Source organism: Musca domestica, unplaced genomic scaffold (genome assembly GCF_030504385.1).
Source record: "Musca domestica strain aabys unplaced genomic scaffold, Musca_domestica.polishedcontigs.V.1.1 22, whole genome shotgun sequence".
In the NCBI taxonomy this organism is placed as follows: domain Eukaryota; kingdom Metazoa; phylum Arthropoda; class Insecta; order Diptera; family Muscidae; genus Musca; species Musca domestica.
In genome coordinates this window covers 1,047,999-1,075,122 of record NW_026712262.1, presented here as the reverse complement: position 1 = coordinate 1,075,122, position 27,124 = coordinate 1,047,999, and the positions used below count along the sequence as shown (strand labels likewise).

The following is a 27,124-nucleotide window of genomic DNA, read 5'->3' as shown; positions in this document are numbered from 1 at the left end:
GCAAAATGAGGTTCCTTGTTTCATTTCGAGCGCACAATGGCCACCAAAATCTCTGGATACCAATCCGTTGGACTATTGTGCCTGGAGTATTTTGAAAAGCAAGGTTGACACTAAAAAATACCAAAGTGTCGATCACCATAATGGGCCAAAATACCGCAGAGCAACTTTCGGGCAGCGTGCGACGGTTTCATTGGCCATTTGAAGGCCATAATTCGTGCCAAAGATGACCAATACGAACAAAACTAAACTTATGTTGATAATCGGATCAGATTTAGATAAAGCTCCCATATGTATCGTCTAGAGAATTCGGGTTAATTGTGAACTAAATGGCCACTGTAAATTCAAATTACCTAAGTTTTGGCACATCCAACCGAATTCTGTCTAGAAGCAAGTAAATCAAATTTGGTGGAAATCGGTTTAGATATAGCTATAGCTCCCATATATATGTTTCATCCGATTTGGTGTTTAAGTCCCACACATTCGTAATATGCATTCGACAACAATGATATTTGGTACCAGATATCAGATACAGACCAGATATACCCCAGGCAAATATTGTCAAGATCGGTTCAGATGTGGATATAGCTCCATATGTATTTTCAAACGATTTCAGGTTTATTGTGCACCAAATAGCCAATATCAAGCCAAATGGCCTGAATTTAGGCACATCCGACCAAATGTAGTGTAGAAGCAAGTACAAAAAATTTGGTGAAATTCGGTTGTCTATATAACTATAGTCCCACACATTCGTAACATGCATCCTACAAGAATGATATTTGGTACCAGATATCAGATACAGCCCAGAATTGCCTTCAGATATGCCTATAGCATCCATATAAATGTTTCATCCGATTTGGCCTTTAAGTTCTTCACACTCCACAACAATGATAGTTGGTACCAGAAAAAAATCTAATTTCGGGATCTAAATTCGAGGATAAACATCTCAATTTAAATGGAAAATAGCAGAAGATAATAAATAAATTCTAATTCGGGAGTATCTTCTTCCAGCCAATACCTTACATTTTCTATTTTTTCCATCGTTGTATCTTCGTTTCGTTTTTCTTTTTCTGCATGCGATTGCAGATGTCGATGTGGTTTTGGATCTAGTTTGATACTGGCCATGTTGGTATCCTTGCGGTGTGATGTTGACTTTGCCGTTTGTTGTTTCGGTAGGAAGCTAGGTAGAGTCCTTTTTGTGTTTTTTTTTTTTTTTTTGTTTTTTTTTGCCCTGGCCACAGATACTGCAGTCATTATGTTAAGGCAAACCTCAGAAGAATAAAGCAGCAAATGACCAAACGACAAACCAACTGACAAACGGCAAAGCGATTGAGAGCGGCGACAGTGGCGGGTAAAAAGGAACTGGCGCTACAACCTCATTTCCAGTCACTGCTCTGCCACAATGCAGTAACCTGCTTTTGTGTGATGTCCTGCTCTGTTTGTCCTGAGATATCCAGGCACATTGAATGAAGCCACAAAAATGCCGCTCGACGCCCCGCTCCACTTTAGCTTCTGTGTTGCGCAGGTCGTTGCCGTATGGGATAGGTAATGCATTGTAATTTTACGGTTGCTTTATTGCAACGTGAAACTTATAATTCTTGTTTACCGTTTTTTTGCCGTGCAAAAATAATTTGTATTCTATAAAAGGTTCAGAAACAGAATTGATTAAGAACAACACTGCTGTCCTGCACATGAAAGGACAATACAAAGACAACAAAACAACAAAAACGAAATTGTTTTAAAACAATAGATTTACTTGAGCTACATACCAGCCAAGCAACTAACAAACGAACGAACACACACTCAAATGGCAGGACATGTCCCCGAAGGAAACAACAATGGCAGCTAGAAGTTTCCTACTTTCTATGACCCTTTTCTGGAGGGCAGAAACAAAAACAATAGCAACAAAACTTTTAAAGAAAACTTTGAAGTTCTAAGAAAATCTCAATGAAAGGATATTTTTTGTGTGTTTGTGGAGCTTTTAGGGATTCCAAAGGGATGGAGTAGTAGATGGTGGTAAGGTAGCAGCAGTCTCTTGCAATAATATGGCCAAAAGTTGAAGGCTACTTTGCCTGGCATTAGTACCATTACCCAATTACAAAAGTTAAGTTTATATAGTAGACATTGTTCCATTTGGAGGATGGAGGAACGCAGCAAGTTTTCGCAATAAATTTCCAATTGAAAAATTGGAAGACAATTACAGAAATGTCTGGATAATAGAAAGAAAACATAGCTGTTCGATTTGTTGAAAATACGGATAAAGGAATATGGAGGAGTAGGATTCACCAGGTGGTATCAATACACTACTACACATGTGCCTAGAAAGCAATGTTAAAAGTTTCAATTAATCTCTTTTTCGAGCAACATATTTGTTTATAGGAAGTGCATTCATTCTATTGGGGGGAAGAGCGGGTAGCAGAGATTCAAAATATATCTATAAAAGAGGAAAATGTCTGCTTGTTTGTAATTTATATACTCAAAAACTGCTGAAGAGATTTTCCTGAAAATTTCCACATATACTGCAGCATAGCCTAAAAGGAACTTATGCTATAAAAATATTTAAAACTTCACTTGGAACTCGAGATATAGCATCAGAATCGGAGGTACCTCCAGAAAATTTAGTTTTTGAATGCACATATCTATTGATCGGTTATGGATACAGTCTCCAAAATTGGAATGTGTAACGGAAATTGGTACAAAAATAAATTTGCCACATAATATTGAAATCGGTTCAGATTTTGATATAGCTCCCATATATATTTTCGACCGATTTCGTTTATTTGATGCACCAAACATGATATGTATTTTCGATTCCAATGCAATTTGGTCTGATTGACGGGATTTGACCAGAAAATAAATTTGCCAAATTATTTTGAAATCGGTCCAAATTTATGATGCACCAAACACGATACGTAAGTCCGATTCCAATGACATTCGGATTAAGTAAAATAGTATTTTTAAAAAATTAATTTGTCATAAAAAGAGAAAGATTCCCCGTTAATCACGCTGTGCAACTCAAAGAACTGGTTACAGGAAAAGCTGAGTAGAGCATGAAAGTTGAGGGAAATGTCCTTTCTACTTTTTATACCTTCCACCTTGAAAATGATGGTATGTTAAATCTGTCACTCCGTTGGTAACGTCGCTAAATATTCGTCGTAGACTCCACAAAGTATATACAGGATGAGATAAAAAAAAACTGCGAATTGGTCACCTTTGGCACGAATTATGGCCTTCAAATGGCCAATAAAACCGTCACACACTGCCCGAATGTGGCTCTGCAGTATTTTGGCCCATTCCCGGCCAAGAGCTTGCTTGAGGTGATCGACACTAATATTTTTTGTGCCAAACTTGCTTTCCAAAATACTCCAGACACAATAGTCCAACGGATTGGTATCCGGAGATTTTGGTGGCCATTGTGCAATGGAAATGAAGCGAGGAACCTCACTTTCTAACCATTCTTGCTTGCCGCGTGCTGAGTGCGCTGGTGCTGAGTCCTGTTGGAATTTCCAGGGTCTGCGGCCAAAATGTTTGCGAGCCCAAGGTCTTAGTACACCCTCCACAACATTTTTGAGATAATATTCGGCATTTATTCTGACGCCACGGTCGATTAATACGAGCGGAGAGCGACCTTCGACTGTTATGGCGGCCCACACCATCAACATGGCCGGCGCTTGAGTTCTGGTGAAGGTGCACATTTTCAGCTGACCTCTTTGGCAAACACGAATGTTTTCTCATCGGAGAAAACCAAATTCGGCAATTCACAACTTTCGGCCAAGCGAAGCAACTCTTTAGCTCTTTTGAGTCTATTATCTTTCTGTTGCGGTGTAAGTTCTTAGACTTTTTGCAATTTCAATGGCTTTACCCCGAGCTCATTTTTCAATATTTGCCGAATGGAATATTGCGATGTGTTCAGTTCACGAGCCATTTTTCGACCACTGTGACGCAGGTTTCGATCAAGTAGCTTCTTTACTTTTCGAACCATTTTTGCTAATGTTGCTGTTTTCTTCCTTCCACTTCCAAGTCGTCGGGCTACGCTACCAGTATTACGGTAATGAACGATGGTACGAGACACGAAAGATTTATTCACATTTAAATGCTGGAGTGCTCTAACGATAGCCACTTGTGGTTTTACAGCCAAATATAAAGAAATCACACTATCACGCTTAAATTCCATCACGAATAGCTTTTTTCCTGGAAAATTCTCACCAAAAATGCTTTTGTACGCTTGTAAACAATATAATGAGCTGTCACTGGAATAATTTCAACAGCTGTCGGACGAGTGGCTTAGAAATGACAGCAGTCTGAAGTTGGTTGCAGATTTTTCTTCTCACCCTGTAAATACGTGAAATGGTGAACTTTGTAGGTGCAGTGCAAGAAGAGGTCGGCCAATATCTATCATATCCACAACAAATCTTGGAATCCAATGTTTATTTCGCATTTTGTGAGCATTTTGGTTAATCAAAATGTTAACCCTTTTATGGGGTAAACATATTAGGATGCTTATATGGTTTTTATGAGTGTTTGTTATTCAACATTTTGACCCGTTCTGGGAGAGGTGCCAGAAGGAGTGGTCCTACATATTCTACCTTCACTTCAGATCTTGTGCTGTTTTCTAACTAAATATTGAGATGTGTGAAAATAATCGCCTGTATTGGACAGGTATTGTTTATGTTTATTACCTGATCTAGCAAAAATATTGGGATTGGCTAAGTTCGCACAAAATTAGATGATCCTTTCGTGTGCTATACGGTAAATTATTTTCTACGAAAATATTGACATTTTGTTGGGAAGGTTACAGAAGGAGAGGAACGATACGGCGCTTCTCCGAACTCGATCTAAGTTTGACAATAATATTACGATGTACCAAGATTGGATACTCCCTTCAAGAGTTATCGTGCGAACCAGCCGGACGGACGTGTGGGCTGCCCTAGATTGATTACAAATGCCCTGAAACGGATTTGGTCTAAAGAAACCTACACTAAAATAAGGCTAACATCTAAAAATAACTTAAAATTTCGCTGTAACGACCCATTTGTCGTCTGATACCCATTTGCGTGGCACGTCGCTTGGTCCTCGGTTACAGCAGAAATGTTCTCTGCAGAATGGATACTCCGGAGTTTGCCACGCCCGGCAGCATTTTTTTTTCTTTTCTCGTCTCTTCGAGGCGATCGCATGTGTTTACCACAAAAATGTCAAAAAAGAACTGACATTTGGGGCCAATCGTAAAATTGGTAGCATTTTCTGATAGGAGGATTATTTTTGCGACACCTTGTAATTAAACGTTCTGGTTTAAATTCACTAAAATATAGTACCTATAATTTAAAGATAAATCTGTTCTGAAAAATATGGCTAATATTATCAAAATACCGAATATTGAGAGGTATCGTTATATGGGAGCTGTACTAAGGCGCGGATTTTTATAGGAAATTTTCTGTCATAGAAGGTAGTACCCATACGAATTCCAAATACAAAATTTGAAACTATTTCGAAAAAAAAAAAACATGTAAAAACGCTATAAGTTTGGCTGTGCCGAACTTTGAATACCCTCCACCATTTGGAACGAACTTCGCAATTTTCAAAAACAATAAAATCCGTTAAAAATTCTGTTAATATCTTAAAAATACCGTATGTAGCTATTACATTAGGGTATATACGACGTCATGGACTTACATAGGTAACTTTTGTTATAAGCCATTACAATATTCAAATGCGAAAGTTAACAAAAAACGGTGAATAATGTACCTAAAATCATCAAAATACTGAATATCGAGAGGTACCGTTATAAGGGGCTATACGAAGACGTGGACCTGCACAAACAATCTCCTGTCATAGGCTGTAGTATCCATTACGAACATCAAATACCAAATTTGTGAATAATGTCGCTAAAATCAACAAAATACCGAGTATCGGAGGGTACCGTTATATGGGGGCTATACGTGAACCTGCACAGACAATTTTCTGTCATGGGCTGTAGTATCCATTACGAACTTCAAATACCAAACTTTAAACAATTCCGGTGAATAATGTCGCCAAAACATCAAAATACCGAACATCGGGTGGTACCGTTATTGGGGGTTATACGAAGATGTGGACCTTCAAAGGCAATTTTCTGCCTTAACAGACATAACATACATTTGAGTAAAATTTTATCAATCTACTTCAATTTGTTCGGAAGTTAGAGTGATTTCCACCGACGGACAGATGGATAGACGGACGTCGCTAAATCGACATAGAATTTTATGCTGATCAAGAATATATGTACTTTGTGGTGTCTAAAATGTATATTTCGAGGTGTTACAAACGGAATGGCAAACTTAATATACCCTCCATACTATGGTGTAGGGTATATTCAACACGGTGAAGCCACCCTTAATATAAATAAATATTACTTCGAGAGATATCAACAAAACTGGCGAAATCAAAGCGCGATGTGATGTTTCTAAAATTTTGCTGGTACTCTCTGGGAAAAATTAAGGTCGCTATAGGGTCATGGCTCCTAAGTGGGGTGATAACTACACCGAGTACTGAAGGCTCTGTCAAGATTAGGAGGAAACTGAAACGGTAGAGTACTAACTTTACCACTGTCTAACTCTCTTCGATATGAGATATAGGCTTATGGAGAAACAAATTATGTACGATCTTTTTTCATTCTCTATTTTTGAAGCAGCAGGTTTGGTTAGTTGGCCAGAAGACTAAAGTGGCTAAAGACGATACGTTATCTTCTTCGTGGATCACAAATCATTTTTGCTCTTCTGGATATTAATATTCTGGTTTCACTACATTACAAGCATTACACAAGGTAGGTGTATCGTCTGAAAGATGATGAGGTATTTTGTTTTTGAATTTATACCAAATTTATAAACCATGCTCTTATGTCGAGAGTATAATTAATTAGTACGGATATTTCCCCCATTTACACTTTCAACAAGATGTTGTCAGTCTAGGAGCTATCGACCATAATGAAGACTTAATATAAAAATTTAATTCGATTTTAATGGTATTTGTTAAGCCTGGACCACAATGGGAAAAATAACATTCAAACAAAGACCGAGACAGTTGTTACAATAAAGTCTCACACACACACTTTCAAACACGCTCACACAAGTTTGTTCTCTCCTTCAGACAATTGTTATGTGTTTGGCACAAACGATAAGAAAGAAACAATGACGATTCCAGTTCTTTTCGAATGTTCGAATGGTGTAAGTGATGAAAATGAAAAGTGCAATGAAAACTTTACTGAATTAAATTTCGGGTTTAGGGAAAATCGGATTGTGGCAACTACAAACCCAAGTAACCACAACTGAGAGAGAGATGGAGAGAGTATTCGGTTAGTTTGATTATCAAATTTCTTTCGCATAAAATTTATTACAATTGTCAGCATCAAAATGAGATTGCCGTTTGCGAATATTACAGATGTTACCGAATTCAAGTAGATTTCTGTGGCGACTTAATGAAAAATATTCAACGACATATTTTCCGAATAGAACATTTCTTCAAAAGATTACCACCATAAGTCCATGGTGAATGAGTGTGATTTCATGTTGAAAGGATTAAACAAGTGCCGTTGTGTTTGAGGGTGGATGTTTGATATAAAGAATAATCCGCAACTTTGCAAATCTTAATATTTTCATAAGTGCTAGGTTAGGTGCGAAAATGGAAAATATCGGTCTACTCCATTGAGTACCTACCCCACAAAGGGTCAACATTTTGAATAATTATAACTCTTATAAAATGTGATGTAAGAGTCCTTCTTGTAACTCCCCCATAAAAGGCCGAAATATTAAAAAAAAATCGTGTAAGGAAAAGCTAAAAGTCGGCCGTTCTCTATAAAATTTGGCAAATTTATTTCCCAGCTCCATAAGATATCTGGTACCAAATGCTCAAATTTCAAATTCTCAAATGCATATTGCGAATGTGAGGGACTTAATCGCCAAATCAGATGAAACATATATATTGGAGCTATAGCTATATCTGAACCGATTCTCTCCAAATTTGATGTACTGGTAACTTGGATAAAATCAGTCGTAATTGCTAAAATTCTGCTCATTTGGGCTGATAATAGCTATATTGTGCACAATTAACTCGAAATCTGTTGAAGATATATACGGGAGATATATCCACAATCTGAACCGATCTCGACCAAATTCGATACACTTATGTCAGAGCTTTATCTGATGTCTGGGACCAAAGATCAATATTGTGGAATGTATATTACGCTTGGACTTTAAACCCAAAACCGGATAAAACATGTGTATGGGAGCTATATTTGAACCGATTTACAAATTTGAAGTACCAGTTTCTTGGACGAATTCAGTCCTATCTGCCCATTTGGGCAGATATTAGCCATATGGTGCACAATAAACCTGATATCGGACAAAAATATACATGGTGAGATGCAAAAACTGCAACCAACTTCAGATTGCTGTCATTTCGAAGCCGCTCGTCCGACAGCTGTTAAAATTATTCCAGTGACTGCTCATTATATTTTTTACAAGCGTACAAAAACATTTTGGTGAGAATTTTCCAGAAAAAAAGTTATTCGTGATGGAATTCAAGCGTGATAGTGTGATTTATTTTTATATGTGGTTGGAAACCCATAAGTGGCTATCGTTAGAGCACTCCAGCATTTAAGCCCGGGGTAGAGCCTTTGAAATTCCAAAAAGTGCAAGAACTTACACCGCAACAGGAAGAAAATAGACTCAAAAGAGCTAAAGAGTTGCTTCGGTTGGTAGAAAATGGTGAACTGCCGAATTTGGATTTCTCCGATGAGAAAACATTCGTTGTCCAGCAGTTTGTAAACAAGCAAAATGATCGTGTTTAATTGCCAAAGAGGTCAGCTGAAAGCTTGCACCTTCGGTTGGCCACCAGAACTCAAGCGCCGGCCATGGTGATGATGTGGGCCGCCATAACAGCCGGTGGTCGCTCTCCGCTCATATTAATCGACCGTGGCATCAGAATAAATGTCGAATATTATTGCGAAAATATTCTGAAGGGTTTAATACCTTGGGCTCGCAAACATTTTGGCCGCAGACCTTGGACATTCCAATAGGACTCAGCACCATCTCACTTAGCACGCGCCACCCAAGAATGGTTACAAAATGAAGTTCCTTGCTTCATTTACAGCGCACAATGGCCACCGAAATCTCCGGATACCAATACGTTGGACTATTGTGTCTGGAGTATTTTGGAAAGCAAAATACCTGAGCGTCGATCACCTCAAGCAAGCGCTTCGCCGGGAGTGGGCCAAAATACCGCACAGCAAAATTCGGGCAACGTGTGACGATTTCATTGGTCGTTTGAAGGCCATAATTCGTGCCATAGGTGACCATTTCGAACAAATCTAACTTTATTCTAAAATTTGATCCCATTTCCGACATTTTTTGCTTTCATTCAATAAATTTTAGAAAAAAATTAAAAATTATGGCGTTTGACTTTTTTCCAGATTTTTAACTCACCCTGCATAGCTCCCTATATTCGGTATTTTTATGATTTTAGCGACATTATTCACCCGATCGGCTGTAAATGTTGTATTTGAAGTTCGTAATGGGTACTACAGTCTATGCCAGAAAATCGTCTATACAGATCCAAGTCTTCGTATAGCCCCTAAATATCGGTACCTCGCTATATTCGATATTTCGCTGATTTCAGAGATGTTATTCACCGAAATTGTTTCAAATTTCGAATTTGCAGTTCTACTACAGCCTGTGACTGGAAATTGTCTGTGCTGGTCCACATCTTCGTATAGATCCCAAGCTAACCCTTTTACTCAGTATTTTTGACATTTTAACAGAATTTTTAACGGCTCTATTTTTTATTTATTTTTATTATTATTATTTATTTATTTATTTATTTTTTTTTTTTTTTTTTGAAAAATTTGTCCTGGCCGTACTTACTGCTGTTTATCTTGTTACCCCTAAGAAATATAGGGATGGCCAGAAACTCCATAGGGGTCCTTATGAAGTTTCCGGCTGCTATTGAGCTTTTCCCAAACGACATGAAAACAACGTTGCAATATGTAGATACGATATTTATGGTATGGGGTTATCTATCTATCAGAATAAGCTCAACATTACCAGGTCCTCTCAAACAGCATAAGTTCCGCCTCAGATCTAGTTGCAGCTACATCACATGGACCAACAGCAATCCCCACTTCTGTTCTCTAGATTTACACCCCGTGGACCTCTGGATAAGATCGTTGATAATAAATCCTTTTGAGATGACAACTGCCGGTCAACATCGTTTTCCCCCCCTTTTCCCAAATTCTTCCTCCCCATAATATTAAAAGGAACATTTTTTTCTGTTTTTTTTTTTTCTGTCTACGCCAAAAAAGTACCCATAACTATCCCACAAAATATAAATACACACTCATACAGACTTATGGCACTTGAGCTGAAATTTATGGAAAACCTCTGGAAATGAAAGTGGAAACCGCACACAGCATATAAAATGACACAAATTCTGGCCGCAGCTAAGAGGGCCGTATAAAAATAATGACAAGCCGGAAATGGCTTACTTTATGAAGGACTCTCTGCTGGTTAATGATGAACCTAGCGAGCCAGAAAGTGAGCGAGCTAGCGAGCGAATGACAACAGGGCGACGGAACATCTTTTTGGGCTTAAGCAGGCAATTGCCACTTAACGCTTTCAATATTTTCAGCTTTTGTTCTTAATGAGGCTATTCTCTTTTGGGTTATGTCTATTCATAGACTTTTGCCTATTTACTGTGGATATATACAGATACAGTTATGTTTTCATACATACATATATATAAGTTATTTTCTTCTGTTGCTCGAATAATACAAATGCCAAAACAGCTATAATCCTTGCCGTTCTTGGGGACTCTGTGCCTAGCCGCTCAATTAAAGTTTGAACGCGAATAAAAAATTTAATTCATTTTCACCAGCCTTTGCAATTGACATGAACTGTCATCGCAGTTAATGACAATTGCAACGGAAACTAGGGTCAAGCAATGTGGCCAAAAGTACGTAATACTCAGGCTTTGACGTAAATTCCATTCTTGGCTGTTGAGGGGGGCTTCGACTGGTAATGATGGCAATATTTTTTGTAGTTGAACATTCGCACCATTGATTTCAGCTGACAATTACTGAACGTTCAGTTGTGGTTACGTCAATGTTGTGCTGTCCAAAGTATCTATGACGCAGGCAATTGCAACGGAAATATCAGAGAATTTCCATAAAATCGATTTTTCGAATATTAAAATTAATTATCAGTAGGCAATAGCAGAAGGAAACATTCAGTTTGACGGGCAATTCTAGAAAGAGGAATTATTTAAGTTCCATTTCATTTAATTATAAACAGAATGAGACAGAATGCTAAAATGTGGACTATATGAAGTATAGCTGTACAAAACCAAAAGAAACCTTGAGAAACTTCAATAACATAAATCCAGTCGTAGCGTCTTGCAGTAGTTGGGTCCTATGAAAAAATCTCAGAAAATCGAATCTAAATATTCCGAATTTGTAAAACGCTTTCACATTTTTTTTATTTTATTTTCAACACCTCTGAATGTATTATCGACCAATATAGAATTCTAAGTGGATTTCGTATTTCTCTGAAGTGCAATACAGGGGCCACATGAGCTGTGTGTAGAGCTGTTTAGTTTTGTAAAAAACATATTTTTCTCTAATAATTATACCTTCATCCTTATGATTGCAAACGAACAGTATCTTGAGAACATTGGGAATAGTTTTGCAATATCTGTCCGTACATTGGCCTATATGGCTGGTGCCCACGAAAAGTGAGTGTCTGATTTGTTCCAAATTTTGTAAACCTTATTATATTGCGAAAAGTAGATAAAAATCGGAGAAGACTTATATAGATTCACTCTTCTTATACCTCCCCACCATTTTTCCGGACTTATGTTAGAAAGATTGAAACGAAACCACTACCTTTGCAAAAAAAAAAAAAAAACAAGTAAAAGCAACTTAGCGGCGTGGCCAAATTTTTGATACCTTCCACTACTTTTTAGGAATTTTAGGATATTCGAAGACGTTAGTCTGTATACCCAATTTTTTGTCGTATCCTGTAATACCCATTACGACCTTCAAATACGAATTTTAAAACAACTCAGTTAATAATGTCGCTAAAATCATCAAAAGAGCGAATATCGGGAAGTATCAGCTGGATACGCAATTTTTCGTCATAGGCTGTAGTATCCATTAAGATCTTCCAATACGAAATTTGAAACAATACCAGTCTAACACCATAAAAATTCCGAAAATTGGGAGGTACCGTTATATAGGGGCTATACGTGGACCTGCAAAGGTAATTGTTTGTTGTAGAACCCGTAAGGATCTTCAACTACGAAAATTTAAAACAATTCCGTTGAATAATGTAGCCAAAGTTATTGAAATACCGGAAAAGATGGGTATCGTTATTTGGACCGTATCGAAAAGTTGAACCCACTTATTTCGAACTTAATCTTTAGCCTTCTATCTTAATTTGTTCGAAAGATAGCGCGATTATAACAGACGGACATCGCTAAATAGACTTTGAATTTTACTCTGAACAAGAATATATATTCTTTGTTGGGTCTGATATGATTATTTGGAGGAATTACAAACGGAATGACGAAGTTAATATACCCTCCGTAGTGTATTGGAGGGTATTAAAAGCAAGTTAAAAAGTATCAGTCGGTGTTGCGGACTAATGTATGCCCTCAACCGGCAGATGAATACCCTCAGGAGATGTATACCCTCAACCTTAAATAATGTATTTTTGTTAATACCAGAACTGGGGTGCGTATGATATACGCAATCGAGTAGGGGATTAATCATACGCAACCCGGTTCCAATGTATAAAAATGCAGTCCATATTTGTAAAATAGTACTGACTGAAAAGCAATGCTGAAACTAGGGTCTTGGAGTTTTGCCCGAGGGTCATTCTTGATGTGTAGGGTACGAAAAGTACAAAAAACTAAATATGGAATACGGATTGAGCTAGAATTCTGAAATTTGAAATGATAGTGATTGTATTTAAGATTACGAAAAATTCTAAAATGGTACTAAACATCTACAATGGTATTATTTGTTATTATGTACAAAAACTTGGAATTCGGTATGAAAATGAAGGTTGGAAAGTAAGTAATTAGATATTAATTCTGTCTTGGTGTCTAGAATTAAGATATGGAGGTGGTTTTGGAAATGTATGTAAGAGGGTTACTGTCCATCTGTATTCTGGACAAATGGCGGTGGTTTCGGAAATGTGTACTGTAATCGTGGGAAAAGTACTAAATGGTACTAAATTTATTATTGTTTGAAGAGATAGAGATAAAATTCTGAAATTTGATATTTAGATAACTGCTAGTTTTTGAGGTTGGGATTTTAAAGCAATCGAGGAAATGCAAATTATATTTGCGCGAAATGTGCTAAATTGTACTAATTTTGCATTGAGACTAAGCAAAGTACAATACAAGTGTACTATAAGTAAAGTATTTGGTACTGGACAAATAAATATAGATAGAATTCTGAAATTTTATATTTAGATAACTTTTAGTATCTGATATTGAGATTTGGAGGTGGATGCGGAAATGCGTACTATATTTGAACGAAAAGTACTGAAATTGTTGGTATTGGGAGAAGGAATAGTGCTGAGATCCCGAATTATGATACAAATTTTAATGTTAGTGTCTGGGGATAAGATATGGATGTAGCTTTGGAAATGTGTGCTACTAAATTTGGTATTGGGTGCAGTAATAGCACTGAAATGCGGAAATTTGAAAATGTACTAAATTTGATATTGAGTGAAGGGACCTAGCTGAAATTCTGAAATTTGATATTATGGTCACAAAGGTTTACATATGGAGACATTGATAGTTTTGGACATATAAAAAATTGGACGTGTCCTCAGTTAGACTTGCTGGTGTTAAGCAGAAACCTAGAATGCCTACAATTTTAAAAATGAACAAATTGAGCATTTTGAGTACCAAAAATGTAGTAAATTTCGCATTGATTAAACGGATATTGCCTGTAATCTGAATTTTTGCATTAGGATTACTATTAGTGTGTAGGACTGAGATTTGGAGCTGGTTTTGGAAATACATACTAAAAGGTACTAAATGGCATTTAATTTGGTATTGGATGAAGGGATAGAGCTAAAATTCTGAAATTTATATAGATGTCACTGTTGGTATCTGGTTGTGGTTTTGCAAATGTGTATTACAATTTTTCGGAAAGTACTAAATATTACTATTTTAGGATCACTGTCAGTGTCTAGGAAATAGAAATGTAGATGGTTGGATATGCTTACTAAATTTTACAATATTTGGCATTGGGTGAGCTGAGCTCCTGAAATTTAATATTGAGCCAATCTTGGTTTTTGGGCACAAAAATTGGATGTGGTTCCATTGAGTAATTGATGTACAAACATCCATCCTAATTTAACCTCTCCTCCTCCTTACTCGAAATTTAACTAATTTTTGCTAACCAATTTCTGTTCTACAGTATTATATCTAAGTAGCAGTACCTTAATTAAAAATCTACAAATAATCTAAAATCCAGTTTTAGAATGCTGCATCAGAGAAGTGAGATCTATTCTGCTGATTTATTTGTTGTAATTACTTAGCATAAATGCTTTAGTATATATTTCTAATGCAACAGTAGCCCAGTGGAATTTTCTGAATTTTGAAAATTGTTTACCCTTTAACACGAAAATCCCCAAAACCCTACTTAATATACATCCTGCTTGTGAATATATGTGTCAGGCGACACCATTTAAATTATTGACTTATTGCCTGTTTTACGTTCGACAAAAAATGAAACGAAAAACAAATCCCAAATATTATAGTCCTCTTTAATATTCCATTAGAATGCTGTTTAATGCAGCAGCATGACTAGGGCAACTGTTACATGCGAGTCGAGCTGAGCACGTTCTGTGATTCTTTGTTCCGCATTCTATATAAAATGTATTATTCTGCTGCTGCACCAGCGGCGCCGGCTGCAGCAGAAGGGACCTAATTGGAAATGTCCATGCATTGATGACACAGTTTTTTTTTTCTTTTCAATGGAAAGTGTCAGTGCTGTGCATCCTATCTAGGACTGTGTGATATGGATGCATTTGGAAGATATTTTCCCCCTTGCTCTGTTGTTGTTGCCATTGTTTATATCAACATTTTCACATAGTGATGTAAATGCAGATAGAACAAGAAAGATTGCATCTATAGCCCTTGTTGTTGTCATAACAACTGTGCGTGTGTTTGTGTGTGCACAATATGTAAACTATGCATGATAAAACATATTTTATGTCCTGTAACTCAAAATATTTTTAAAAAGGGGATATGGATATTTTCGGAAATTCGTACGTAATATTAGGGGAACTGATAGATATTTTAATCGGAGATTCCGTATAAAGGTCATCTCGGTGCCAAAGGCTTAAATAATATTTAGATAACAATTTAGAAGAAAATTTAGAATCAGAAGCTTAACATAGCGCTACGCCTCGACGTTTTAGAGAAAATTCGATAGTAAAGAGATTAACGCTTCGTGTACAAAAAACTATACCATTAAAAACAATGCACTAAAATCGTACTTTCTATACCGGGTACCCGTTTTTATACCCTATACCACATAGTGGTGAGGATATTATGTCTTTGTACATTTATTTGTAACATGGAGAAGGAAGCGAGGTAGACCCATGGCCACTTTTGAAGATCTTCATAGAATCACTTTCTGAGTCAACCCGTCTGCTCATGTATTTTTGTAAACAAAATGCAGGACGAATTTATTATCCGATTGAGATGAAATTTACCAAATTTTCAAGGACGAATTTCGATGCAGCTTCCATATATATCGTAAACCAATTTCGCGTTAATTGTGCACCTAATAATGCCAATGGCCAATATCAGTACAAATGACCTGAATTTTGGGTCTTCTTACCGAAATCAGTCCAGAAGCAAGTACTTCAAATTTGATGAAAATCGGTTCAGATATAACTACAGCTTCCATATATATTTTTCATCCGAGTTTTAAGACTTTAACTTCCACTTGCGTAATATGCAACAATGATATTTGATACCGGACAGCTCGGATACAGCTTGAAAATACATCTGCCAAATTTTATCAAGATCGGTTCCGATCCGATTTTACAGTTATTGTTCACAATACATATATTATATCAGCCCAAATTGTAAAGATGAAACTCGGTCCGGTATATCTTTTTCTCCAATAAATATTTTTAATATAATTCTCATCGAAGTCATGTCATGCACTATACAGCAATGTTATGTGGTTTTAAATATAGTTGTTGCAAAATGGTCAGGCTTAATCCCTTTATTGTTGTTTTTATAAAAACAACGTTTGTTTATTAGTGGAGAACGATGGCAATGTTTACCAGTTCCCTTGTTTTTTGTCTGGTATATTCTCCCCAGAAGTTATTTTAAAAATAACTTCTATGACAAAAAACATTTTTACCCAAGTGACGAGATCGTAAGCTCAATAGAAGATGAACCAAAGAATTGAATAAAACTAAAATTCCTTTGGAAAATCTTCAAATCTTACAACCGAACTTATAAAAATTTACATCTTTCTCCACTTATAACAGACAAAACCAACTTACGTGGTTATGTTACTTCGTTCAGGTAGAACGAATGCATAACAAGTGGAGAAAGATGTAAATGTTTATAAGTGCGGTTGTAAGATTTAGAAGATTTTCCAAAAGAATTTTAGTTTTATTTAATTCTTTGGTCTCAAAGTCCTCAAAGTCTTTAATTTTGAAATTTACAGAGAAGGATATTTGTAAAACCATTGCACAATGAACTCATATCTAATTCTCCTGTCCAGGACTATTTCAACGTCTCCATATGTAAACCCTAGAAACCAACAGTGATCTCAATATCAGATTTTAGAATTTCAGCTCTACCACTTCACCCAATATCAAACTTAGTAACATTTGGGACGTATATTCAAAACAATCTATATCACTCTATCCTAGATGCCAAAAGCGAAACCAGCAGTAATCTAAATATCAAATTTTCAGAATTTTATTTCTATTTCTACAACCAAGACCGATTAAGTACTTTTCGTACTATTAATGCACACACTTTCAAAACCACCTCCATACCTCAATCACAGATACCAACCGACACCTCAAAATCAATTTTGAAGATTCCAGCCCTATCCCTTTACCCAATATCAAATTTAGTACTTTTCACACAAATATGGCATCATTTCCAAACTACCGATAAATCTCAAACACAGATACCGACAATTATATAAATATGAAATTTCCGAATTTTATCCCAATACATTCACTTAATATTATATTTAGTACCATTCTATCTTTCGTACAATTATGGTACACTTTTCCGGAACCACCGCCGTATGTAAAGGCTACACATGAACGGCGACCAATACCAACTTGAGTGCTATTTTTTAATTTCGTGCAAGACCTATTTTAACCAACCACCAAAAGGGACCCCAATAGAAATCTTAAAAAAATCCAGCTTCATCCGTTCACCCTAAACCAAAATTTTCCAAATTTGGTACTAATTTTTTTAAATCCTAGACACCAGCAGAGACCTGTTTATCTAATATAAGGACTTCAGCTCTATTCTTTACTGTATTTTACTATTAAGTGGTACACTTCTTTATCACACACCTACCACCAACAGTGACCCTTATATAAAATTTCAAATTTCCAGCTTCATTCCTTCACCCTAAACCAAACTGTTCCAAATTTAGTACCGTGTACCCAGTTCCAAAACCACTTTCAAATATCAAACTTACTTTCCAATCTTCTCATGATTCTCATACCAAATTTCAAGCTCTATACATTTATATAATACCAAATGGTACCTGAAACCCTCTGTAACATCCAATGTGCCTCTATAAGTGCCTCTCGTTCCATATTTCAGAATTCTAGCTCATTCCGTTTGTAAAATACAAAGTATTAATTTCAGTATTTCAGTAATTTCACCATTTTTTATACCCTCAGCCATATGGCTACAGAGGGTACATATCATTAGATGCGGCCAAAACGTGTCTCATTTAAAAACAAAAACAGTGTTAGACCCTGTGTCTCTTTGGACCAAAACCGTTCCAGGGTATTTAGAGTCGATCTAGGTCCACACTTGGTACATACATTATTATTAAACTTAGAACGAGTTAGGAGATAGACAATATCGGTTCACTACTTCTGGTACCACCAAAACAAAAGGCCGAAATTTTCAAAAAAAAAAAGAAAAAAAGTAAAGACGGGCGGGTCCGACTTTATAATACCCTACACCACCATGCTAATTTAGTAGAGCTCCGCATAAGAATTAAAAGTTCTTATGAGAGAATTCAATCATACACGCTATGATTATAACTATAATTTAAAACTCAAAGGACTAAATATGACGAAGCATTTGTATCTTTTAAATTCGGACTTGAATTGCCCACACAAGTAATTTGAAATCGGATAATCGGAGCTATATCCAAATCTGAACCGATCTTGATAAAAATCGGCAAAGATATTTCTGAGCTGTATTTCATATATTTCCCTGAATATCGTTGTTACGCAGTGCATATTACGGCTGTGGGTAACAAATATAACAAATCGGATGAACAGTATATATGGGTGCTATAGCTATATCTGAACCGATCTTCACCAAATTTGACATACTACCTTCTAGACTCAATTCGGTCATAAGTGCCAAATACAATCCCATTTTGACAAATATTAGACGTTTGGTGCACAATAAAAGATAAATCGGACGAAGTTATATATGGGAGCTATATCCATATCTGAACCGATCTCGATAAAATTAAGCACTGGTATTTCTGAGCTGCATTTGATATATTCCCAAATATTGTTGTTACAGAGTGCGTATTACGGCTGCGGAGTACAAAAATACCAAATCGGATGAACAATATATTTGGGAGCTATTGCTATATCTGAACCGATTTCGATCAAATTTGGCATACTTATTTTCAGGCCTAATTTGGTTGTATGTGCAAAATTCCATACAATTCGGGCTGATATTACAGGTTTGGCGCACAATAAAAGATAAATCGGACGAAGATATATATAGGAGCTATATCTAAATTTTGACCGATTATCTCCAATTTCAATAGGGTTCGTCCTTGGGCCAAATAAATGATCTGTGCAAAATTTCATCTGGATCGGGCAATAAATGCGAACTGTATTTGTTTACAAAAATACATGCATAAATCAACTCAGAAAGCGATTCTATGGAGATCCTCAAAAGTAACTATGGGTCTATCTCGCTTCCTTCTCCATGTTACAAACAAATGCACAAAGACATAATGCCCTTACCATTATGTGGTGTAGGGTATAAAAACAAACAAAAAATATTTTCTGCAAAGAAAGAGAAGCAGTAATTCGATTTTGCTGCAACTTTGCAAATCCTTATATTTGCGTCAGTTCTAGGTCAGGTGGAAAAATTGATAATATCGGTCCACTACAAGGGGTAAAAATTTTGAATAATTATAACCCTTATAAAATTTGATGTAAGAATCCAATTGTCTAAAAATGTCAAACATCCTAATATTTTTATAAACCCAAGATCTGGTGTTAAGGTGAAATAAATTGGTTCACTCCTTTTGGTACCTCCCCCACAAAAGTTCGAAATTTTGAATATAAATAAAACGCGAAAATACCATCCGATTCCATTTAGACTTGACACATCTAAATATTTCCATCAATCAAGATATCGGAGTACTCCTTCTGGTACCTCTCCCACAAAGAGTGAAAGTTTTGCTTCGGTCGCCTATACCTGGAACCTTGCGCAAATTTTAACATTTTCTAAAAATTATTACATATCTCATATAAAGTGGAGGAAGTTACCAATAAACTTCAAACCTGGCACGACTAAATATTTATATAATATGTGTTTAAGTCTGATACAAAATGAACAATATTGGCCCATTACTTCAGAACCTACTGCATGGAAGGTCAACAATTTAAATAATTATAACACAAATCAAAATATATATTGGCTGAGGGTATACATCAGTCGGCTAAACCGAGAGATACATTTTAACTTGTTTTTAGTACCTATTAGTACTTTTCGTATACTCTTAGTACGAATTTCCAGAAACCCAGCCTACGTACAAACCAAAGTCAAACTATTCGAGGGCATTTGCTAGCCTCATATATATTTTTGTAGGTCAAACATATAATTAGTACTAATACTACTAATTTTCTTTTTAAAGTGCCAAGAGCTCAAAATAATAGCAATAGTAAGTTATTTGTCTAATTAAATACATTTGATGCACTACAACGAAAGGTAATTACTATATTCGAAACCCTCCTCCTCCTTCTGGTCACAAGAGCAATTTAAACTTTTTAAGTACCTTTGCGCTGTCATGGATGCAGTCTATTCAATATTTACTTTCTCTCCAAGAATGCCAATAACTGACATATTGAGATTGAATGACAGGGGCTATACTGCATAACACACACACACGCACACACCCATACATGCCTACATTCACATGTATGTATTTATGCAGTAACGGCATGATGAAAACAAAATTGACGATGCCCTTGTGACACAGATGTAATGCTTTTCTACTTTTTTTTGGGGAAATTGTAGAAATTTGTTGTTGTTGCTGTTGTTGGCATTTGTCATTAGAGACAAGTTGCAGCTGCAACATTATAAGCAAAAAACAACGCTTGAATTTTTGTTCAAGGAAATTGCATACGTGGAATTTGCCCAAGCATTCTTTATAATTTTGTTATTTATTCTTCGAAAGTTGCCTTGAACTTTGGAAAATATTTGTGATTCGTGGATGTGAATGTTGTTGTTTGGATACGAATGTGAAAATAAATTGGGTGGATTTTATAGTTTTGTAGCATTGAGAGAATTTTGGGAATTCCAATGGTCTTACAATTATAGATGTATACATGCTTATGAATATGATGAGGCTACTTTGAAAAAACATGTTTATCGGTGGATTAATATGAGGAGATATGAGGAGAGGAGATGTGATCAGCGATACGTTGGATGGGATTGTTTTTTGCAAGTATCATAAGAAATATGTTATGCGCAATTTACGATGCGCATAGAAAGCTTGGATTTGTATTTTGTAACAATATAAGTCGCATCTACTTACAATCCACAGATGATAGCTACTTGAACTGTATGATGTAGAGTTGCGTCAATTTTGCGATTTGCGATTTTCGGGTCACTAGCCAACTGCTCTAGAGCCTGATATTCAAAGTAAATTCGGATAATTTCGTAACGTTGTTCACCGTTTAGGGTTTTTTAAGCTAAATAGAACTTTAAATTGTAATCATAATGAATAGACTCACGCTTGAACAACGTTAAGAAATTATCCGAATTTACTTTGAATATCAGGCTCTAGAGCAGTTGGCTAGTGACCCGAAAATCGCAAAATCGCAAAATTGTGTTCAGCGATGAGGCGCAGTTTTGGCTTAACGGGTTTGTTAATATGCAAAATTGCCGCATATGTAGTGGGACCAATCCATAAGAGACCCTACAGACTCTATTACATCCAGAAAAATGCACCGTATGGTACGGTTTTCACGCTGGAGGCATCATCGGACCTAATTTCTTCAAAAATGAGGCCGGAGCTCGCGTTACGTTCAATGGAGAACGTTACCGCACCATGATCAATGAATTTTTGTTTAAAAATATGGATGACATTCATTCGGAGGAGATGTGGTTTCAAGCCGCGGTGACCATATGCCCGAAATCATTTCCAAATGTTAATGTCACGTGTTGATCTTTCGAATAAAAAAAATTGATTAAAATTTAATTTTTGTGTTATTTTTTACAATTTCAAGTTCTATCGTACTTAAAAAAACACCCTTTAGTTCATAGTTCAGTACACCATTTCGGAAACGTATGAGTTATTTCATAAATGTCATATATTTTATATCACTCATACGCAAAGTTTTCATACAAACGTCCGAAGTCCATGGAATTAGATAAGCAACTAGTTCATTCGATCGAAATAGATTGGCACAACTCACGTGATACGGGGTGAATTTGCTTATGTAGAGGCATAAGTCGTACCATTCTAGGAGAGTTTTTATTATGAGTGGATGTATGCTACGAAGCAAAATTTTCTCCTTAACTACCCAGCATAAACTCGGGGTAATGATTATTTAAGCTTTCGGCCCTCTATGGAGGAGACTCTGTAGGAGTGGGCCAATATTGTTCATTTCATATTTAACATAAGTCTGATAAAAATATTATAACTTACCAGATTTGAGCTATATCGACTATTTCCTTCATATTATATGAATTATCTGATAATTTTGGAAAATTTTGAAATGTAAGTGAGGTTCCAGTTATAGTTATCTTTATCTAATAATTATAAAAATACTGGGATGTGCACGATTTAAGAAAAATCTACATCTATTTCCGATATATTCCGTCTTCAACCTTATATTGTATTGATAGATATATTGCAATGTACCGAATATAAAAGAAAGCGGATGCTCATTTTACGTTTTATGAGTTTCATGTTTATTCAAAATTCAGAAGGAGTGTTCCGTTCCATCTATCATCATTTAAAGAGAATCATATTCTCATATCGTGTTTTATGAGCTTCAAGGCCACTCAGAATTTTGACCCTTGAAATATTGGGATGTCGCATTTTATGAGAGTCATGATTTTTCAAAATTCTGAACCTTGGTTGGGGAGGTGCTAGAAGGAGCTGACCAATATAGTCCTTCTTCACAACAGATCTTGTACCAATAGAAACATAAAAATGTGTGAAATTTTAAGAGAAACGGATGCTCAACTCTTATTTTTTAATCGTTTCGGTTATTCAAAATTTTGACCTTTTATAGGGGAGGTGCCAGAAGGAGTGATCCTATTTATTTAAATTTCACACCAAATCTTGTTTAAGTGGAAACAATGGGATCTGTGAAATTTGAACAATCGGAATTGCATTTCACATTTTACAAGAGTTATAATTATTTAAAATTTTGACGCAATTTGGGAGAGGTTCTATATAGTCCTATACAAGGCCCTATATCGTCCATTTTCCCATCTGACCTAGCACTAACAAAAATATTGGTATTTGCAGAGTTACACAAAATTGAATGATCCTTTCTCTTTCTCTGAGAACTTTGAGCTTTCTTGGGGGATGTATCAGTAGCAGTGAACCAATATTGTCCATCTCCGAACTCGATCAAAGTTTGACAATAATATTACAATGTACCAAATTTCCATCAAATTGGACGTATCAAATGATATATACTCTTTTAAGCTACATAGCTGGTGGTATGAAATGGGACACATAGGTCTATGATTTAAGTTATAAAGGGTGAGATGAAAAAAAATGCAACCAACTTCAGAATGTTGTCATTTCTAAGCCAATCGTCCGACAGCTGTTAAAATTATATTATATACAGTGACAGCTCATTATATTGTTTTGAAGCCTACAAAAGCATTTTGGTAAAAATTTTCCAGAAAAAAAATTATTCGTGATGGAATTTAAGCGCGATTGTTTGATTTCTTTATATTTAGCTGGAAAACCACAAGTGGCTATTGTTAGAGCACTCCAGCATTTTAATGTGACCCAATATTTTGTGTCTCGTAACATCGCTCGTTATCGTGATACTGGTAGCGTAGCCCGACGTAAATGAAGTGTGCGGAAGAAGTAGCCAAAGTCACAATGTTGTGCGGTTACTTTGACGTAACCTATCCTATCTGTGAATGGTGACTTTTTTTGGCCTCAAATGCAAGAGCTTTACTTGCATAACTGCTATTTTCAAAAAGATGGTGCAACCATTCTACACGCTTTTATTGGGAGGCGAGTTCGTTAAACATCTTATTTCACGTTTGGGACCGATAAATTGGCCGCCTGTGATTTAACGACTTTAGACCATTTTTTGTGGGGCTGTGTTAAACCTCATGTCCATACAGACGAGCCCACCTTAATTAACGCAATAGAAGACAACATTGATGCATTTATTCGTGGGATACCTGCCGCAATGTTGGAAAGAGTACTCTCAAAATTGGACTAAGTGAATGGGACATTTGAGGCGCAATCGCGGTCAACATTTGCATGAAATAATCTTCAGACATTAAAGTATATGGCTACTTACGGTTCGCTTGAGAGCTTATATTTTCTACAAAAATAATTTTGATAGTAGAAATAATATCGAAAACACTATATGCTTAAAATGTAAGGATTTCAAGAAATCTTATCCCAAAAATTTGAAGGAAAATGAGGTAAGGGGAAATTTGCCCCCACTATACAGGCAACTTTGAGATGTAAACTTTCGAAACGCCAATACAGGTGTCCTTGTTTAACTCTACTATCATAATCTTCCGAATTTTTCTTGTAGATATGGAAAAAATGAATTTTTCAAATATATTGTTTATATTGTTTTGGCAATTTTTTTTGTCCAAATACTCTAGGTTGGCTACATAAGGACTACAAGTGTACCACAGATAGTTATGCTTACTTTCGATTATGAAACTTATTGGCTCGTAATCACAAAATTTTAATATTTTAGCAAAATGTGTCAGCCTGTACGACGGACAAAAATAAATTCTACAAACTTAACCTCAAACATTAGATCTAAATATTTTAAAAACAAGTTCACAAAAACCTTTTCAGTGTGTTTTGTTGAGTTACACTCTCCTGTATTGTAAAATATGAAATTATTAATCACAGTTTTTATCCCACATATATTTCATATCGTTGCTATCAATCATAAAATTAATGAAATTTTTCTTTTCTTTATTTCAGGTAAGAAAACCAGAACAAAAAATAACCAATCATCAATAATCCAATTATGTCAATCAAAATGGCAAGTATATCAAACGCATAAATACAATAGTTTTATCAACAGCCTTGAGTATTATTTCAGTTAAATTAATTAATTGGATTGATTTCAATTTAACTCATATCAAATATCATTCTATGGTGTTTTTATTAATCAAACTTTAAACAAAAAGTGGCATATAATATCGATTTAATTTTCTGAATGAATTGGATTTTTTTTATCCCGACTTATATGCCTGTTTCTGACATATCATTATTCTGACAGATGTATGCATAGGGTCCTTATGTCTTAATTGCTGTGACACAAAATTGTCAGCATTGAGCATGTTTTTGATATAGGTCCACAGATAACGATGTATGCAGTTGAAATAAATTTTTCGTATTCTAAACACTTAACCGCTTTTGTAGTGAAGCCAATCTAAAACAATTAAGCAAAGGCTACAGTCGAGCGGGGCCGACCGTTGAATACCTTACAACACTATAATAAACGATACAGTTTATATAGGCGAGATACTCGAAAGAATTCCACAAGATATTGTGACAAATAATAAAAGAAAACCATCAGTTTTCGTTCTCTAATTTTCCAATAATAGCAACTTAAACTAGTTTGCTTATTTCCAATTTATTGGTAGATTTAGCACGTAAATCGTGTTCCTAGATCTGGAAACAATATTTCCCAAAGACCTATAATCTCTCAGAAGTGGCAAAAGATTAACATTTATTATTGGTTCTTGACTGAAACGCATCTATATGAGATACAGACATTTGACTATATTCTTCAACGAAATCAGCCTTAACGAAATAGTCAGAAGTGCGTCTTTCCTGTATTTGTGAATTCCCAAAAAAGTCACTGGAATGGACATTTTCGTATTTTGTCTATAAAAGTTGGCAAACTATTTCACACATTGAATATTTTTGGATGGCCATCCAAAACTGCTTGGCTTTTGCAATGTCCGGTAACCCCCATTCAAATGTGCGTGAGGATCGAGCGATAATTACAACCTGCTGACAATGTTGCAGTTTTTTGGTCCATTTCAACCCCTAAATATATGGCGATAATCTCCAAAAAGAGTAGGCTTCTATTCTGACCCTCATCTTATCCCCATGCAAAATTTCGTAGGGATCGGGCCATAAATGCGATCTGTATATGATATCCAGATATCCTATCTGCGTAGTTTTGTTAGCTGTAGAAATATTACCAAATTTTTAATTCAAAATGAAAATATGCCAAAAATATGACAAAATTGAAAAAATATGAGAAAATGTTACAAAATTTCGTAAGGATCGGACCATAATTGCGACCTGTAGCGTGATTACCAATTAACATGGACAGACGGACGGACGGACATATATAGCTAGATCGACTCAACTCGGCGAGCTAGGAAGATCCATATATACTTTCCTATATGGTTAACCAATATTTCGAGGTGTAACATAAATTCTGGCCCAATCAAACTTATAATACCCCTAACACATAGTGTTGTAGGGTATAATGATAAATAAAATACCGATTTTGGTGTAGCTAACAAACTCTTATTTTTGGCTCTGGAATAAGATCGAGCAGGCTTTGCTCGTTTCAGAGTGTCATACTGTTTCTGTATTTCGATATACAGGGTGAGATAAAAAAACTGCAACAAAGTCAAATGCCAGAATTTTTACATTTTTTTAAACTTTATTGAATGAAAACAAAAAATGTCGGAAGTAGCATCAACCGTCACACGCTGCCCGTATGTCGGTCTGCGGTATTTTGGTCCATTCCCGACTAAGCGCTTGCTTGAAGTTACCGACATTTTGGTATTTTTTAGTGTCAACCTTGCTTTCGAAAATACTTCAGACACAATAGTATAACATATTGGTATCCGGAGATTTTAGTGGCCATTTTGAGCTGTAAACTTCATTTTATAACCATTCTTGGGTGGCGCATGCTGAGTGCAATGGTGCTGAGTCCTGTTGGAATGTCCAAGGTTTGCAGCCAAACTGTTTGCGTGCCCAATGCTTCAATACACCCTCCAGAATATTTTCCCGATAATCTTCGGCATTTATTCGGATACCACTGTCGATTAATACGAGCGGAGAGTGACCATCGGCTGTTATGGCGTCCCACACCATCACCATGGCCGGCGCTTGAGTTCTGGTGGCCAACCGAAGGTGCACATTTTCAGCTGACCTCTTTGGCAAGTAATCGCGATCATTTTGTTTGTTGACAAACTACTGAAGAACGAATGTTTTCTCATCGGAGAAAACCAAATTTCGGCAAGCGATGCGGTGTAAGTTCTTGCACTTTTTGGAATTTCAATGGCTTTACCTTGAGCTCGGTCTTCAATATTTGCGAATGGAATATTGCGATATGTTCCGCTCACAAGCCATTTTTCGGCCATTGTGACGCAGGTTTCAATC

The 27,124-nt window shown here is 36.0% G+C and overlaps 1 protein-coding gene across 3 annotated transcripts in view; it reads left to right on the top strand.

Annotated features, from left to right (window-relative positions):
* LOC101899342 (probable serine/threonine-protein kinase DDB_G0282963) overlaps window positions 1-27,124 on the top strand; it is a 548,840-nt gene that overhangs the window by 171,950 nt on the left and 349,766 nt on the right. The window lies entirely within an intron of this gene.